We start from the raw sequence: 16,840 nt of genomic DNA on the forward strand, positions 1-16,840 counted from the left end.
GTACAGGCCCTCTCCGTATTTGCAGAATTTGAAGCATTAGGGGGGTATCGAATAAATAGGAAGAAAACCGAGATCCTAATTTGCGGCAATATGACTCCCGAACTACATCAGGACTTTCAATCCTGTATTAATAATAGACCTAAAAGATATTTGGGTGTGTTTTTTACGCCGTTAGTAAGTGAACTATATTTTTTGAATTTTGAACCTTTAATTAAAAAGGTGCGTGATTTGTTTACACGTTGGAACACTTTACCCTTGTCCATACTTGGCCGTGTGGCTTTAATTAAAATGTCGATTCTTCCCCTATTTAATTTTTTGTTTTCCACTATTCCTTGTTCGCTACCGGGCACTTTCTTTTCAAAAATAGAATCCTTGTTTTCAGCCTTTGTTTGGGCTAAAAAGACTCCTCGCATTGCGATTAAGGCTTTGTATGAGGAAAAGGAACAAGGTGGTCTTGGTCTTCCAAATCTTCGAGATTATTATTTTGCCTATTTTGCGCAGTATCTGTCGAGATTTAAATATTTAACATCGAGTCAGCCCTTATTCTTAAATGTTTTCTTTGATATAATTTGTAAGGAAGCTAAAATCTCCTCTCCTTTGTCCATACCTAAATCACCCAAATTAGTTAGGTATAAGGTTTTGAAGTGGTTTTTTAAAAAACGAGACTCCATGCTGAAGAGATACTCTCTTTCTCTCATTAGCTTAAAGACTCCATTGAGCGATGCAATTTTAGGTCTTGGTATAATCATGGGGCCAGAAATTATTCAGAATTGGGTTAGATTGGGGTTCGTCTCTCTCGAGAATTTTGTTGAAAATGAGGCCTGGTTAACGCTTAACGAGATGCTCCCCCGAATAGGGGGTAATTTCCTGCTTATGGGGTCATATAATTTACTTTATAAAGTTTTTGTTCAAACAGACATTGCATTGATATGCGCGGCCTCAGATCTTTCCAAGGATCTTTTTTGGTCCTCATTATTAATGAAACCAGGAAAATGGAGAAGAAGTCTAGCAGAGAGCAGAGAGGAGGACCTATGCAGAAAAGCAACTATAAAATGGCAGAAGCATGAAAGCTTTAATCTTACACCTAATACGTGGAAAACACTAAATACGTTTAATTTTACAGTACTGAGAGGTGCCAATTGGAGGCGTATGCTATTTTTCAGTAAATGGCTTTTATATTATACACCGGTGGTCATTTCTAGAATGTTTAGCAATTCGTCATCTTCCTGTTTCAGATGCTCTCAAACAGACCAGGCCAACTGGTCCCACATAATAGCCTATTGTCCCCGAATAGGGGCTTTTTGGAAGGGCATTTTTTCTTTCCTTACACTTCATATGCATTGTACGTTTAATAAGTATGAAAGCCTGATTATACTTGGGGTTGATTTAGACCTTAAGTTAGCCGTGCCACAGGCGAAACTGGTGTACATTGTAGTTGCGGTGGCCAGATCTCTGATTCTTAAGTATTGGAAGTTAGATGTAATTCCGTCTATAGATGAATGGTATGAGAAAATGAAAAGAGTAAAGAAAAATGAAATGAAATATGCACAAAGGATTGGGGAACTGCGTAAATTCGATATAATTTGGGGGACGTATTTCGAGTAAATCCTCTTGTAATGAATTATTATATATATTATGATTTTTTTTTTTTTTTTTTTTTTTTCTCCTCCTCATTTAAGATGCTGTAATATTGCTGTAATAGAATATTAATGGGTCTATAGCTTTTATCTATTTTTGCTTTATAGACTTACTTGTTTTTTTCATGTATGTTATGAATGGATTGTCAAGAACTGAATAAAAAAAAAAAAGTAAAGGAACACCACTCAGGGGCACCACCACATCACTCTGGGACACAACCACATCACTCAGGGGCACCAACACATCACTCAGGAACTCCAGCACATCACTCAGGGACACCACCACATCACTCAGGGACACCATCACATCACTTTGGGACACCAGCACATCACTCGAGGACACCACCACATCACTCTGGGACACCACCACATCACTCTGGGACCCCACCACATCACTCAGGAACACCACCACATCACTCGGGAACACCACCACGTCACTCAGGGGCACCACCACATCACTCAGGGACACCACCACATCACTCAGGGGCACCACCACATCACTCAGGGACACCACCACATCACTCAGGGACACCACCACATTACTCAGGAACACCACCACATCACTCAGGGACACCACCACATCACTCAGGGACACCACCACATCACTCGGGGACACCACCACATCACTCAGGGACACCACCCCATCACTCAGGGACACCACCCCATCACTCGGGGACACCACCACATCACCCAGGAACACCACCACATCACTCAGGAACACCACCACATCACTCAGGGACACCACCACATCAGGACACCACCATATCACTCAGGGGCACCACCACACCACTCAGGGACACCACCACATCACTCAGGGACACCACCACATTACTCAGGAACACCACCACTTCACTCAGGGACACCACCACATCACTCAGGGACACCACCACATCACTCAGGGACACCACCACATCACTCAGGGGCACCACCACATCACTCAGAGGCACCACTTAGGGGCACCACTACATCACTCAGGGACACCACCACATCACTCAGGGACACCACCACATTGCTCAGGAACACCACCACATCCCTCAGGGACACCACCACATCACTCGGGGACACCACCACATCACTCGGGGACACCACCACATCACTCGGAAACACCACCACATCACTCAGGAACAGCACTCAGGGGCACCACCACATCACTCAGGGACACCACCGCATCACTCAGAGACACCACACACCTCTCTCAAGGGCACCACCCAGGGGCACCACCACATCACTCAGGGACACCACCGCATCACTCAGGAACACCACCACATCACTCAGGAACACAACCACATCACTCAGGAACACCACCACATCACTCAGGGGCACCACCACATCACTCGAGAACACCACCACATCACTCAGGGACACCACCGCATCACTCAGGGACACCACCACATCACTCGGGGCCACCACCACATCACTCAGGGACATCACCACATCACTCAGGGGCACCACCACATCACTCAGGGACAACACCACATCACTCAGGAACACCAGCACATCACTCAGGGACACCACCACATCACTCAGGGACACCACCACATCACTTTGGGACACCACCACATCACTCGAGGACACCACCACATCACTCGGGAACACCACCACGTCACTCAGGGACTCCACCACATCACTCCGACACACCGCCACATCACTCGGGGACCCCACCACATCACTCAGGGACATCACCACATCACTCAGGGGCACCACCACATCACTCAGGGACAACACCACATCACTCAGGAACACCAGCACATTACTCAGGGACACCACCACATCACTCAGGGACACCACCACATCACTTTGGGACACCACCACATCACTCGAGGACACCACCACATCACTCTGGGACACCACCACATCACTCTGGGACCCCACCACATCACTCAGGAACACCACCACATCACTCGGGAACACCACCACGTCACTCAGGGGCACCACCACATCACTCAGGGACACCACCACATCACTCAGGGGCACCACCCCATCACTCAGGGACACCACCACATTATTCAGGGACAACACCACATTACTCAGGAACACCACCACATCACTCAGGGACACCACCACATCACTCAGGGACACCACCACATCACTCGGGGACACCACCACATCACTCAGGGACACCACCCCATCACTCGGGGACACCACCACATCACCCAGGGACACCACCACATCACTCGGGGCCACCACCACATCACTCGGGGCCACCACCACATCACTCAGGGACTCCACCACATCACTCCGACACACCGCCACATCACTCGGGGACCCCACCACATCACTCAGGGACATCACCACATCACTCAGGGGCACCACCACATCACTCAGGGACAACACCACATCACTCGGGGACACCACCACATCACTCGAGGACACCACCACATCACTCAGGGGCACCACCACATCACTCAGGGACAACACCACATCACTCGGGGACACCACCACATCACTCGGGGACACCACCACATCACTCAGGGACACCACCACGTCCCTTGGGGACACCACCACATCACTCTGGGACACCTCCACAACACTCTGGGACACCACCACATCACTCATGAACACCACCACATCACTCAGGAGCACCACTCAAGGGCACCACCACATCACTCAGGGACACCACTGCATCACTCAGGGACACCACAACATCACTCAGGGACCCACTCAGGGGCACCACCACATCACTCAGGGACACCACCGCATCACTCAGGGACACCACCACATCACTAAGGAACACCAGCACATCACTCAGGGACCCCACCACATCACTAATGGACACCACCACAACACTCAGGAACACCACTCAGGGGCACCACCACATCACTCTGGGACACCACCACATCACTCAGGGGCACCACCACATCACTAAGGGACACCACCGCATCACTCAGGGACACCACCACATCACTCAGGAACACCACCACATCACTCAGGAACACCACCACATCACTCAGGGACACCACCACATCACTCGAGAACACCACCACATCACTCAGGGACACCACCACATCACTCAGGGCCACCACCACATCACTCGGGGCCACCACCACATCACTCGGGGCCACCACCACATCACTCAGGGACACCACCACATGACTCCGACACACCGCCACATCACTCGGGGACCTCACCACATCACTCAGGGACATCACCACATCACTCAGGGGCACCACCACATCACTCAGGGACAACACCACATCACTCGGGGACACCACCACATCACTCGGGGACACCACCACATCACTCAGGGGCACCACCACATCACTCAGGGACACCACCACATCACTCATGAACACCACCACATCACTCAGGAACACCACTCAAGGCCACCACCACATCACTCAGGGACACCACCGCATCACTCAGGGACACCACAACATCACTCAGGGACCAACTCAGGGGCACCACCACATCACTCAGGGACACCACCGCATCACTCAGGGACACCACCACATCACTCAGGAACACCGGCACATCACTCAGGGACCCCACCACATCACTAATGGACACCACCACATCACTCAGGAACACCACGCAGGGGCACCACCACATCACTCTGGGACACCACCACATCACTCAGGGGCACCAACACATCACTCAGGAACACCAGCACATCACTCAGGGACACCACCACATCACTCAGGGACACAACCACATCACTTTGGGACACCACCACATCACTCGAGGACACCACCACATTACTCTGGGACACCACCACATCACTCTGGGACCCCACCACATCACTCAGGAACACCACCACATCACTCGGGAACAGCACCACGTCACTCAGGGGCACCACCACATCACTCAGGGACACCACCACATCACTCAGGGGCACCACCCCATCACTCAGGGACACCACCACATTATTCAGGGACAACACCACATTACTCAGGAACACCACCACATCACTCAGGGACACCATCACATCACTCAGGGACACCACCACATCACTCGGGGACACCACCACATCACTCAGGGACACCACCCCATCACTCGGGGACACCACCACATCACCCAGGGACACCACCACATCAATCGGGGACACCACCACATCACTCTGGGACACCACCACATCACTCAGGGACACCACCACATCACTTTGGGACACCACCACATCACTCGAGGACACCACCACATCACTCTGGGACCCCACTACATCACTCAGGAACACCACCACATCACTCGGGAACACCACCACGTCACTCAGGAACAACACCACATCACTCAGGGACACCACCACATCAGGACACCACCATATCACTCAGAGGCACAACCACACCACTCAGGGACACCACCACATCACTCAGGGACACCACCACATTACTCAGGAACACCACCACTTCACTCAGGGACACCACCACATCACTCAGGGACACCACCACATCACTCAGGGACACCACCACATCACTCAGGGGCACCACCACATCACTCAGAGGCACCACCACATCACTCAGGGACACCACCACATCACTCAGGGACACCACCACATCACTCAGGAACACCACCACATCCCTCAGGGACACCACCACATCACTCGGGGACACCACCACATCACTCGGGGACACCACCACATCACTCGGGGACACCACCACATCACTCGGAAACACCACCACATCACTCAGGAACAGCACTCAGGGGCACCACCACATCACTCAGGGACACCACCGCATCACTCCGGGACACCACACACCTCACTCAGGGGCACCACCCAGTGGCACCACCACATCACTCAGCGACACCACCGCATCACTCAGGGACACCACCACATCACTCAGGAACACCACCACATCACTCAGGAACACCACCACATCACTCAGGGACACCACCACATCACTCGAGAACACCACCACATCACTCAGGGACACCACCACATCACTCAGGGACACCACCACATCACTCGGGCCACCACCACATCACTCGGGGCCACCACCACATCACTCAGGGACATCACCACATCACTCAGGAACACCACCACATCACTCAGGAACACCACCATATCACTCAGGGACACCACCACATCACTCGAGAACACCACCACATCACTCAGGGACACCACCACATCACTCAGGGACACCACCACATCACTCGGGCCACCACCACATCACTCGGGGCCACCACCACATCACTCAGGGACACCACCACATCACTCCGACACACCGCCACATCACTCGGGGACCCCACCACATCACTCAGGGACATCACCACATCACTCAGGGGCACCACCACATCACTCAGGGACAACACCACATCACTCGGGGACACCACCACATCACTCGGGGACACCACCACATCACTCAGGGGCACCACCACATCACTCAGGGACAACACCACATCACTCGGGGACACCACCACATCACTCGGGGACACCACCACATCACTCAGGGACACCACCACATCACTTGGGTACATCACCACATCACTCTGGGACACCTCCACATCACTCTGGGACACCACCACATCACTCATGAACACCACCACATCACTCAGGAACACCACTCAAGGGCACCACCACATCACTGAGGGGCACCACCACATCACTCAGGGACACCACCACATCACTCAGGGACACCACCACATTACTCAGGAACACCACCACATCACTCAGGGACACCACCACATCACTCAGGGACACCACCACATCACTTGGGGACACCACCACATCACTCAGGGACACCACCCCATCACTCAGGGACACCACCCCATCACTCGGGGACACCACCACATCACCCAGGAACACCACCACATCACTCAGGAACACCACCACATCACTCAGGGACACCACCACATCAGGACACCACCATATCACTCAGGGGCACCACCACACCACTCAGGGACACCACCACATCACTCAGGGACACCACCACATTACTCAGGAACACCACCACTTCACTCAGGGACACCACCACATCACTCAGGGACACCACCACATCACTCAGGGACACCACCACATCACTCAGGGGCACCACCACATCACTCAGAGGCACCACTCAGGGGCACCACCACATCACTCAGGGACACCACCACATCACTCAGGGACACCACCACATCTCTCAGGAACACCACCACATCCCTCAGGGACACCACCACATCACTCGGGGACACCACCACATCACTCGGGGACACCACCACATCACTCGGAAACACCACCACATCACCCAGGAACTGCACTCAGGGGCACCACCACATCACTCAGAGGCACCACTCAGGGGCACCACCACATCACTCAGGGACACCACCACATCACTCGAGAACACCACCACATCACTCAGGGACACCACCACATCACTCGGGGCCACCACCACATCACTCGGGGCCACCACCACATCACTCGGGGCCACCACCACATCACTCAGGGACACCACCACATCACTCCGACACACCGCCACATCACTCGGGGACCTCACCACATCACTCAGGGACATCACCACATCACTCAGGGGCACCACCACATCACTCAGGGACAACACCACATCACTCGGGGACACCACCACATCACTCGGGGACACCCCCACATCACTCAGGGGCACCACCACATCACTCAGGGACACCACCACATCACTCATGAACACCACCACATCAATCAGGAACACCACTCAAGGGCACCACCACATCACTCAGGGACACCACCGCATCACTCAGGGACACCACAACATCACTCAGGGACCCACTCAGGGGCACCACCACATCACTCAGGGACACCACCGCATCACTCAGGGACACCACCACATCACTCAGGAACACCAGCACATCACTCAGGGACCCCACCACATCACTAATGGACACCACCACATGTTATGTTATGTTATGTTATGTTTGTAATATCTTTATTCGGCAATTTATCACCATAAAAGAATACATATACATATACATTTCCAATTTACCAGTAAAAGATTATAAAATACAGTAAAAAGCAAGGGCACCTCATTTCAATAATTACTACACAAAAAGTTCAACATCAGCCTGTAGGACCCCCCATGAGCAGTTTTAGTAAGCGGGAACGTATCAACCATGCATTTCCCAAAAATGTGGCCACCCCACAGATCATAATGGCAGATGAAGAATCTGTAGAGAGGACACGTAGTGCCTGGCTGTGGCACCTCAACCCTAGTTCCCTACAGACGGGTTTCAACCAGAATTTCCGCGCCCCTTTGTAGGCTGGACAAGCGAAAAACAAATGAGCCACCGATTCCTTTGGGGCCGCACAGCCAGGACATGTACGCAAGAGGGCATCAGAATTCGACCATCTCGCCGTAAAATCATGCACCGGGAGCGTCCCATATCGCAATTTTAGGTACAGCGCTCGATCCAACGGTTTAGTTATCAGGTCTAGAAAGGGTTCCAATTTTCTCACACACTTAATTGACAAAAATTGGTCAGTGAGAGAGCCCACATTCGTAGCCCTCGTGGCATTACTCTGTACCCAATCCCAGTAAAGTTTTTTAATAACAGCTTTGGGTGGCGGAGATTGCGACTCCCATGCCTCTCTTAGTCCCAAATTAAAGGCCAGTTCTTTCAATTTATTTAGCCATCCTATTTTATTACATGTGTCCAGCAAGAGTAGATCATCCAGCCCTTCTGCATACTTTGCAAGCTCCTCAGTTCTTCTTAGTCGGGACCAGAAAAGCAACGGGCGTAACCTCACCAAGTCCTTTAGTGTTCTTCTGCCCAGATCTAGTCTTAGAGGGATCATTGGGGTGGAAGCGGGAAGGGCTACCACTTTCCTAAAGAAATTGTTTTCCGCTACCATCAAATCTGTAACCCCTTCGAACCCCCACAGTTCGGAGCCATAAAGTGCTGCCGGAAGAATCTGTCCCTCATAGATGGCCATGGCTGGAGAGACCGGTTTACTACTTGATTCCCGGAGCTCCTTCAGCGTCACCCCGGATACTCTACGGTGACTAAGTAGCATTTTGGAAAGATGATCCTTCCAGGTCATACGGCTGTTTATCCGGACTCCTAGATAGTCAAAGGATGCGACCAGCTCGAGGGGGGCATTATTGAGCACAAAGTGATTTTTAAATCTTTTTGAGGGGGAAAAAGCCATCAATTTAGTTTTCGATGTATTGATGGTTAAGCCTCGGGAGGTGCAGAAGGAGCTAAACCGATTCAAAAGTTTTTGTAAGCCCACCGGGGATGTAGAAATTAGTAGGGTGTCATCCGCGAAGAGAAGTGTGGGGATTCTCTCCCCCGCCAGGGATGGGGCATCCGTCTCTTCCCCCTTCAGATGGTCCACCACTCCATTTACGAATAGGGAGAAGAGGGTCGGAGCCATGACACAACCCTGACGTACTCCTCTCCGCACAGGGATCCTATCTGTTAGTTGACCCTGGGATCCCCATCTAACCCTCGCATAATTCCCCTCGTGCAGCTTCACGATTAGGTTCAGAAGACTGCTGGGAAAACCCATCTCTCCAAGTATTTGCCAAAGTTTTGCACGAGGGACCAGGTCGAATGCAGTCTTGAGATCTATGAAGGCCATATACAAACTGCCTTTCTTGATGGAAACCGCCTTCCAATAGATTGCAAAAAAACGAAAGACCTGGTCCATCGTGCCAACCTTCCTTCTGAACCCCGCTTGTAAGTGGGAGAGGATACTAGCCTCCTCTATCCAGTCGCCTACTCTTGAGATGATGACCCTGCCGACCACTTTCTGGATGATGTCTATCAGACTGATAGGTCTGTAGTTCGCAGGGTCATCTCTTGCCCCCTTCTTATACACGGTGACTACCTCGGCCCCTTTCCAGGAGTCAGGTACCTGGTGTCCCCTCGTGATCAGATTCATTATTCTAACAATTAGTTTGGCCCAGGCCTCTGGCTCCGCCATCAACAAATCTCCAGGGATCCCATCCTGCCCGGCGGCTTTCTTAGGGGTTAGGTGTCTAATCGCCATCATTACTTCTGAGGACGAAAATAACAGAGCATTGTCCTCTAGATGGACCCCTTCACCCATACCGTTCACCCCAAGACTAGGTGTTTCCTCTAAGTCGCCGTATAGGGATGAAAAATGAATAAACCATTGCTGACTAGTTATATGAGCAGCCAATGGTTGCGATTTTCTCTGCCTTGTTTTATTAATCAAATCCCAAAAGAGGTTCGGGTTCCTACTGCTCACAGCCGTGGAGAGTTCCTGCCAATGCCGTTCCTCCCACTCCCGTTTGGCCAGTGATAATGCTTTCAGATAATCCTTCCTGGCCGCTCTAACCAGTAAAGGGTCCCCTGAAAGCAGGGCTCTTGTCAGATTTTTCCTTGTGCTCTTACAATGATCAGTGTACCATGGTTTACAAAGAGTAGAGGGTATAGCGGTAGCCCTATTACCTTTCCCTTTCGAGATGAAGAATTGGCCAACTTGATCTATTGTCGCTTTGTAGGCAGAGTCAAGTGAGGGGTGTTGGGGGTCGGTGATCCGATTATCTCCCTCCCAGATCTCTAAATTAGAAGTCAAATCCTCAATCAGGGATTTAATGATACCTATATCATCCTCCTTGAGGTTAGCCTTATCCCATTTCAATCTTCGGTTGTTATTGGATGGGATCACCTCTTTAGTTATTTTTAAGGAGTCGCTCGCCCGCCTGACGTTAGAAACACCCCAATTGAACTTACAGCACAGGGGGTTGTGGTCACTATCCTGACTTGGAAAGACCTCCATATCAATAAGGTCCGCCCAGAATCCAACGTCCATTAAGATGTAATCTATTCGGGACGGCCCTGAGAGTCTATTAAAGGTCAATGCCCCAGACTGGTCAGATATGGTCCTGCCATTAAGGGCTCTTAGATTGTGGTCCCTAGTCAGTGCATTAATTTGAATGGCCCTGGGTGACCACTTCTTAATAGGGGGAAGGGAGAGCGTTGGAATGGACCATTTCGAATCCTCCTCTTCAATTCCTAAGGGATCATCTCCAAGGAGGGGTTCGAAAGTACAATTAAAATCACCCCCCACAAGGATTTTAGCCGAACAAGAGCAATTGGCTAAGGCCGAGTCAAGAGCTGTTAGGGTCGAAGAGGTAGAGTCGCCCGGTGTCCCTCTCGCATACACATTAAAGAGGTCAAGCCTGACGGCATCCTCCCGTCCTCTTGCCGAAAGGTGGAGTATATCATTACACTCCACATTGTGGCATGTGACCACCCAGTTCAGATCTATTTTTAACCAAACTATGAGCCCACCCGCTGGTCTACCCTTTCCTTTGCTTACAGCAGGCACAAAGTGGGTGGTGTACCCCGATTTATATAGCGGAACTAAGCTCCATGTTTCCTGAAAGAGGCAAACATCAAACTGCTCAATGAATGTATGCCACTCCGGAATTTCGAGCTTCCTCTTTAACCCGGCAATGTTCCAAGAAAGGAGGTTTATTACCCGCCGTCCTCTAGGCATAGAAGTATTACCCACCACAATCACACTTTCATTAACCACCCTGCTCGTAAGACTCCCCCCCTCCTGGACCAGTGAAACGGAGGTTGCAGAGCAACCAGCCATAATATTCAAAGGCCCAGCTAGCCTAGAATCTTCAATGAGGTCACTCGGGGACACCACCACATCACTCGGGGACACCCCCACATCACTCAGGGGCACCACCACATCACTCAGGGACACCACCACATCACTCATGAACACCACCACATCACTCAGGAACACCACTCAAGGGCACCACCACATCACTCAGGGACACCACCGCATCACTCAGGGACACCACAACATCACTCAGGGACCCACTCAGGGGCACCACCACATCACTCAGGGACACCACCGCATCACTCAGGGACACCACCACATCAATCAGGAACACCAGCACATCACTCAGGGACCCCACCACATCACTAATGGACACCACCACATGTTATGTTATGTTATGTTATATGGGACTTTTATAGCGCAACGGCTACTCCAAAGGAGTGTCCCGGCGCTTTGTGCTCCAGACCTTGAAAGAGACTGGAAAACATAACAGTAAAAAACAGAAACCTAATAGAGGGAGGCACACTAACCAGAAAACAGCCAAGTCTTTAGACCCTTCCTAAAGGCAAGCAAATTCGATGTAGCCCGCAGAGACAGTGGTAGGGAGTTCCATAGCTGAGGGGCAAGGAATCTGAAGGACCGACCGCCCAGCCGGGCCCTCTTGATATGTGGCACCACCACCAAAGCCAATGATTCCGATCTTAAGGATCGTGCAGGCCGGTAAAAATCCAGCCTCTTCTGGAGGTATTTTGCACCATTGGCATGCAGGGCTTTATGGGCTAAGGTCATAGCCTTAAACATTATCCTCTTCCGTATAGGAAGCCAATGGAGGGATAGAAGTAGATTTGAGGCACTAGTACGGCGATGCAGGCCAAAAATCGCTCGTGCTGCAGCGTTCTGAGTCACCTGTAAGCGCTGTAAGAGATATTCTGGCAGACCCAGATACAGCACATTTGCATAATCCAATCTGGATCCTATAAGTGCCTGGACAGTTATCCTCCGATGTTCCTCGGAAAGTAGGGGAAAGAACTTTCGAAGCATCCTAAGGATCCCGAAGCACGTTCCTGTAAGAGTAGCCACCTGGGATTTGAGCGAAAGCTCATTGTCGATTTTTACTCCCAGGTTCTTAGCCCATTTAGATGACTGAGCTGGGGGGAACATGTCAGCGGGCCACCAACCATGCCAATCTGGTTCCGATGGGCATCCGAAGAAAAGTATCTCGGATTTATCCGAGTTACACTTGAGGCTGTTTCGTTGAAACCAATTAAAAACAGCCCCAAGGCACTCACGGATACTTTCCCCATTGAAGTCTTCACCCTTGTGACAGGTAAACAGAAGCTGGGTGTCGTCAGCATACGAGACGATCCGGGCCCCAAAGGACTCCGCCAGTGCCGCCAGAGGGGTCATGAGGATGTTAAACAGAGTAGGGCTCAATACTGAGCCCTGAGGAACTCCGACTCCCAATGGCGGCATCTCGGCAGATCCAGGTGGGACCCAGATCGTCTGTCGGCGGTTGGCTAGGAAGGAACAGAACCAGTTGAGCACCGTCCCCCCTAGACCGATGTCATGTAGCCTAGTGAGGAGATCCTCATGGGGGACGGTGTCAAACGCCGCCGACAGGTCTAACATGACTAACATCACCCTGCCTCCGGTGTCCAGCACCTCCTTCACAGTCTCAGAGACTTCCAGGAGCACCGTCTCGGTGCTTAGGTTCGACCGAAAGCCCGATTGTGATTCATGGAGCAGCTCGTTTGACTCCAAGAAGTTGGAGAGCACGCTGTGAACGTGTTTCTCCAAGATCTTGGTTCGTGCTGGAAGGAGCGAGATCGGCCTGTAATTGGATGGCACTTCTGGGTCCAGGTTAGGCTTCTTAATGAGAGGAATAACCATAGCCTGTTTCCAAGGAGGAGGCAGGGCTCCCTGACTCAGGGAGAGGTTAAGAATGGGATTGGCTAAGGGGTTGACAACATCTGCCATTCTCGCTAGAAATTTTGCTGGGCACGGGTCGCACGGTGAGCCCGATTTAAGGTTCCTCATCAAAGCAAGAGATGCGGACACCGTAAGGGGCGGGAAATCTAGCAGGACTGGGCCCGCAGTCGGCAGAAGAACCGTCTCGCTCGGCAAAATCTGAGGATCAGCCGTTGGTCTAAGAGGAAAGGAGTCCTGTATTTGCCTAATTTTGGTGGTAAAAAAATTAGCAATAGTGTTGGCCCAGGTCTCCGCCGGGGCGTCCTGAGCTGAGGGTAAACGCGGGGTGGTAAATTCTCGGACAATTGAGAAAATCTCCTTACATGAGTTTGCTGCTTCCTCGATTCTTTTGGCCAAGTAGCATTTCTTGCCCTGAAGAATTAAATCATGATAGGATTTCATCCTAGACTTATAGATCTGTTTAGCCTCAGTATCATAATGGGCTCTCCATGCCCGTTCGGCGACTTTACATTGTCTACGGGATTGGGCCAATTCCTCCGTAAACCAAGGGGCCGAAATCCGTTGGGTAGCAGATCTAGGTGGCTGTAAAGGGGCAAGTTCATTTAATCTAGCTAGGAGCCAGGATTGCAGGCTCTCAAGGTCATTATCCAGATCACCCATGAAGAACGGAGGATGATCCACCAGGGCCTGGGCTAACAGATCTGGTGTCACCCGATGGAACGCCCTATAGCTGCTGCCCTGTAGCCTTGTAGCAATGACCGTTGGTTTCACAGTGGCAGATATTTCGAAATGGACGAGGCAATGATCAGACCATAATACCGGCAAAAGTGTAACCGCCGTAATAGGTGAAGTGGAGAAGACCTGGTCGAGCGTATGACCCTTGTCATGGGTCGGGCCAAAAATATAGGGGGACAGGCCCAGAGAAGATGTAATATCCAACAGCTTGATACCATCTTGGTCTTGAGGATCATCCATGTGGAAATTAAAATCTCCAGCCAATAGGCACTGCTCGGATCTTAGAGCAAGGACAGACAGAGCCTGCTGGAGATCATCAAAAAACGATCCCACAGGGCCCGGAGGTCTGTAAACGACAAGACCCTTCACCGCTTGCTGAGGTGATAAGGAAAGGGTAAAGGCGAGGGAGTCAGCCCCTGCAATTGTGTTTATGTGCGTGACCGTGCACGAAAAAGATTTTTTCACAACTAGGGCGACCCCTCCCCCTCTTCCCTTGTCTCTATCTTGTCGATGGATAATATAGTCAGATGGAATGGCTGCCACTATGTCCGGATGGGAGGACTCGTTGAGCCAAGTCTCCGTGAGCATCAGACAAGTAGGACTGGTCGTAGAAAGGAGATCAAAGATCTCCTGAGCGTGTCTATGCATCGACCTCGTATTAAGGAGTAGGCAGAGATGTTTAATGCTGCTATCCTTAATAGGACAGGTGGAACGGAGGTTGCTGGTAGGATGCCATTTACAAACAGGGCACTTATATTTACCCCTATAGCGGGCTGGGAATACTGAATGACAGGCTGCATCCACAGCTCGCAGGGAGTAGAGCTCCTGCGCGGAGTAAGAAAGCATAATGGCCAGAAGTCTCTGCCGCGCCAAACGCCGCCGGAACGCTGACGGGCGCAGACGGGCAGGACTCTGGCGCGACTCCGGCGCAGGTCCGGAGCGTCCGCAGTACGCGTCCGCTGCGCGGAGAACAAAGGAAGCTTTTTATAGCGCTACTAGAGCGCGAGGGCGGAGAGTCCTACCCCCAAGATGGCGTCCAAAATCAGATCCCAGCCCTCGGCGTCAATACTCGGCCGAGGGCGGTCTGAATACCCAAAGCAAGGTGAGGGGGGCAAACGAGGCGCTTAGGAGCGCTAGGAAGTCTTTTGCTGGCAACAAAACGCTTTTTACATCAAGCGCGAAGCACAAGCAGAGCACAAGTCAAAATTACACACAATTGAAATAAAATACCACGCAGGTTAAAATACACAGCTAAAAGTGTCAGAGGTGTAAAGAATAGAAGGGAGACCTCCCGGCTTCCGCCTCAAGAGGGAAAAGGTTGTAGCAGTATGGTAATCCCTGAGTGGAGGAAGAAGTTCCCCTTTTGTAGCGCTACTAGAGCGCGAGGGCGGAGAGTCCTACCCCCAAGATGGCGTCCAAAATCAGATCCCAGCCCTCGGCGTCAATACTCGGCCGAGGGCGGTCTGAATACCCAAAGCAAGGTGAGGGGGGCAAACGAGGCGCTTAGGAGCGCTAGGAAGTCTTTTGCTGGCAACAAAACGCTTTTTACATCAAGCGCGAAGCACAAGCAGAGCACAAGTCAAAATTACACACAATTGAAATAAAATACCACGCAGGTTAAAATACACAGCTAAAAGTGTCAGAGGTGTAAAGAATAGAAGGGAGACCTCCCGGCTTCCGCCTCAAGAGGGAAAAGGTTGTAGCAGTATGGTAATCCCTGAGTGGAGGAAGAAGTTCCCCTTTTGTAGCGCTACTAGAGCGCGAGGGCGGAGAGTCCTACCCCCAAGATGGCGTCCAAAATCAGATCCCAGCCCTCGGCGTCAATACTCGGCCGAGGGCGGTCTGAATACCCAAAGCAAGGTGAGGGGGGCAAACGAGGCGCTTAGGAGCGCTAGGAAGTCTTTTGCTGGCAACAAAACGCTTTTTACATCAAGCGCGAAGCACAAGCAGAGCACAAGTCAAAATTACACACAATTGAAATAAAATACCACGCAGGTTAAAATACACAGCTAAAAGTGTCAGAGGTGTAAAGAATAGAAGGGAGACCTCCCGGCTTCCGCCTCAAGAGGGAAAAGGTTGTAGCAGTATGGTA

This window comes from Lissotriton helveticus, chromosome 2_2, assembly GCF_964261635.1.
Source record: "Lissotriton helveticus chromosome 2_2, aLisHel1.1, whole genome shotgun sequence".
Classification (NCBI taxonomy): domain Eukaryota; kingdom Metazoa; phylum Chordata; class Amphibia; order Caudata; family Salamandridae; genus Lissotriton; species Lissotriton helveticus.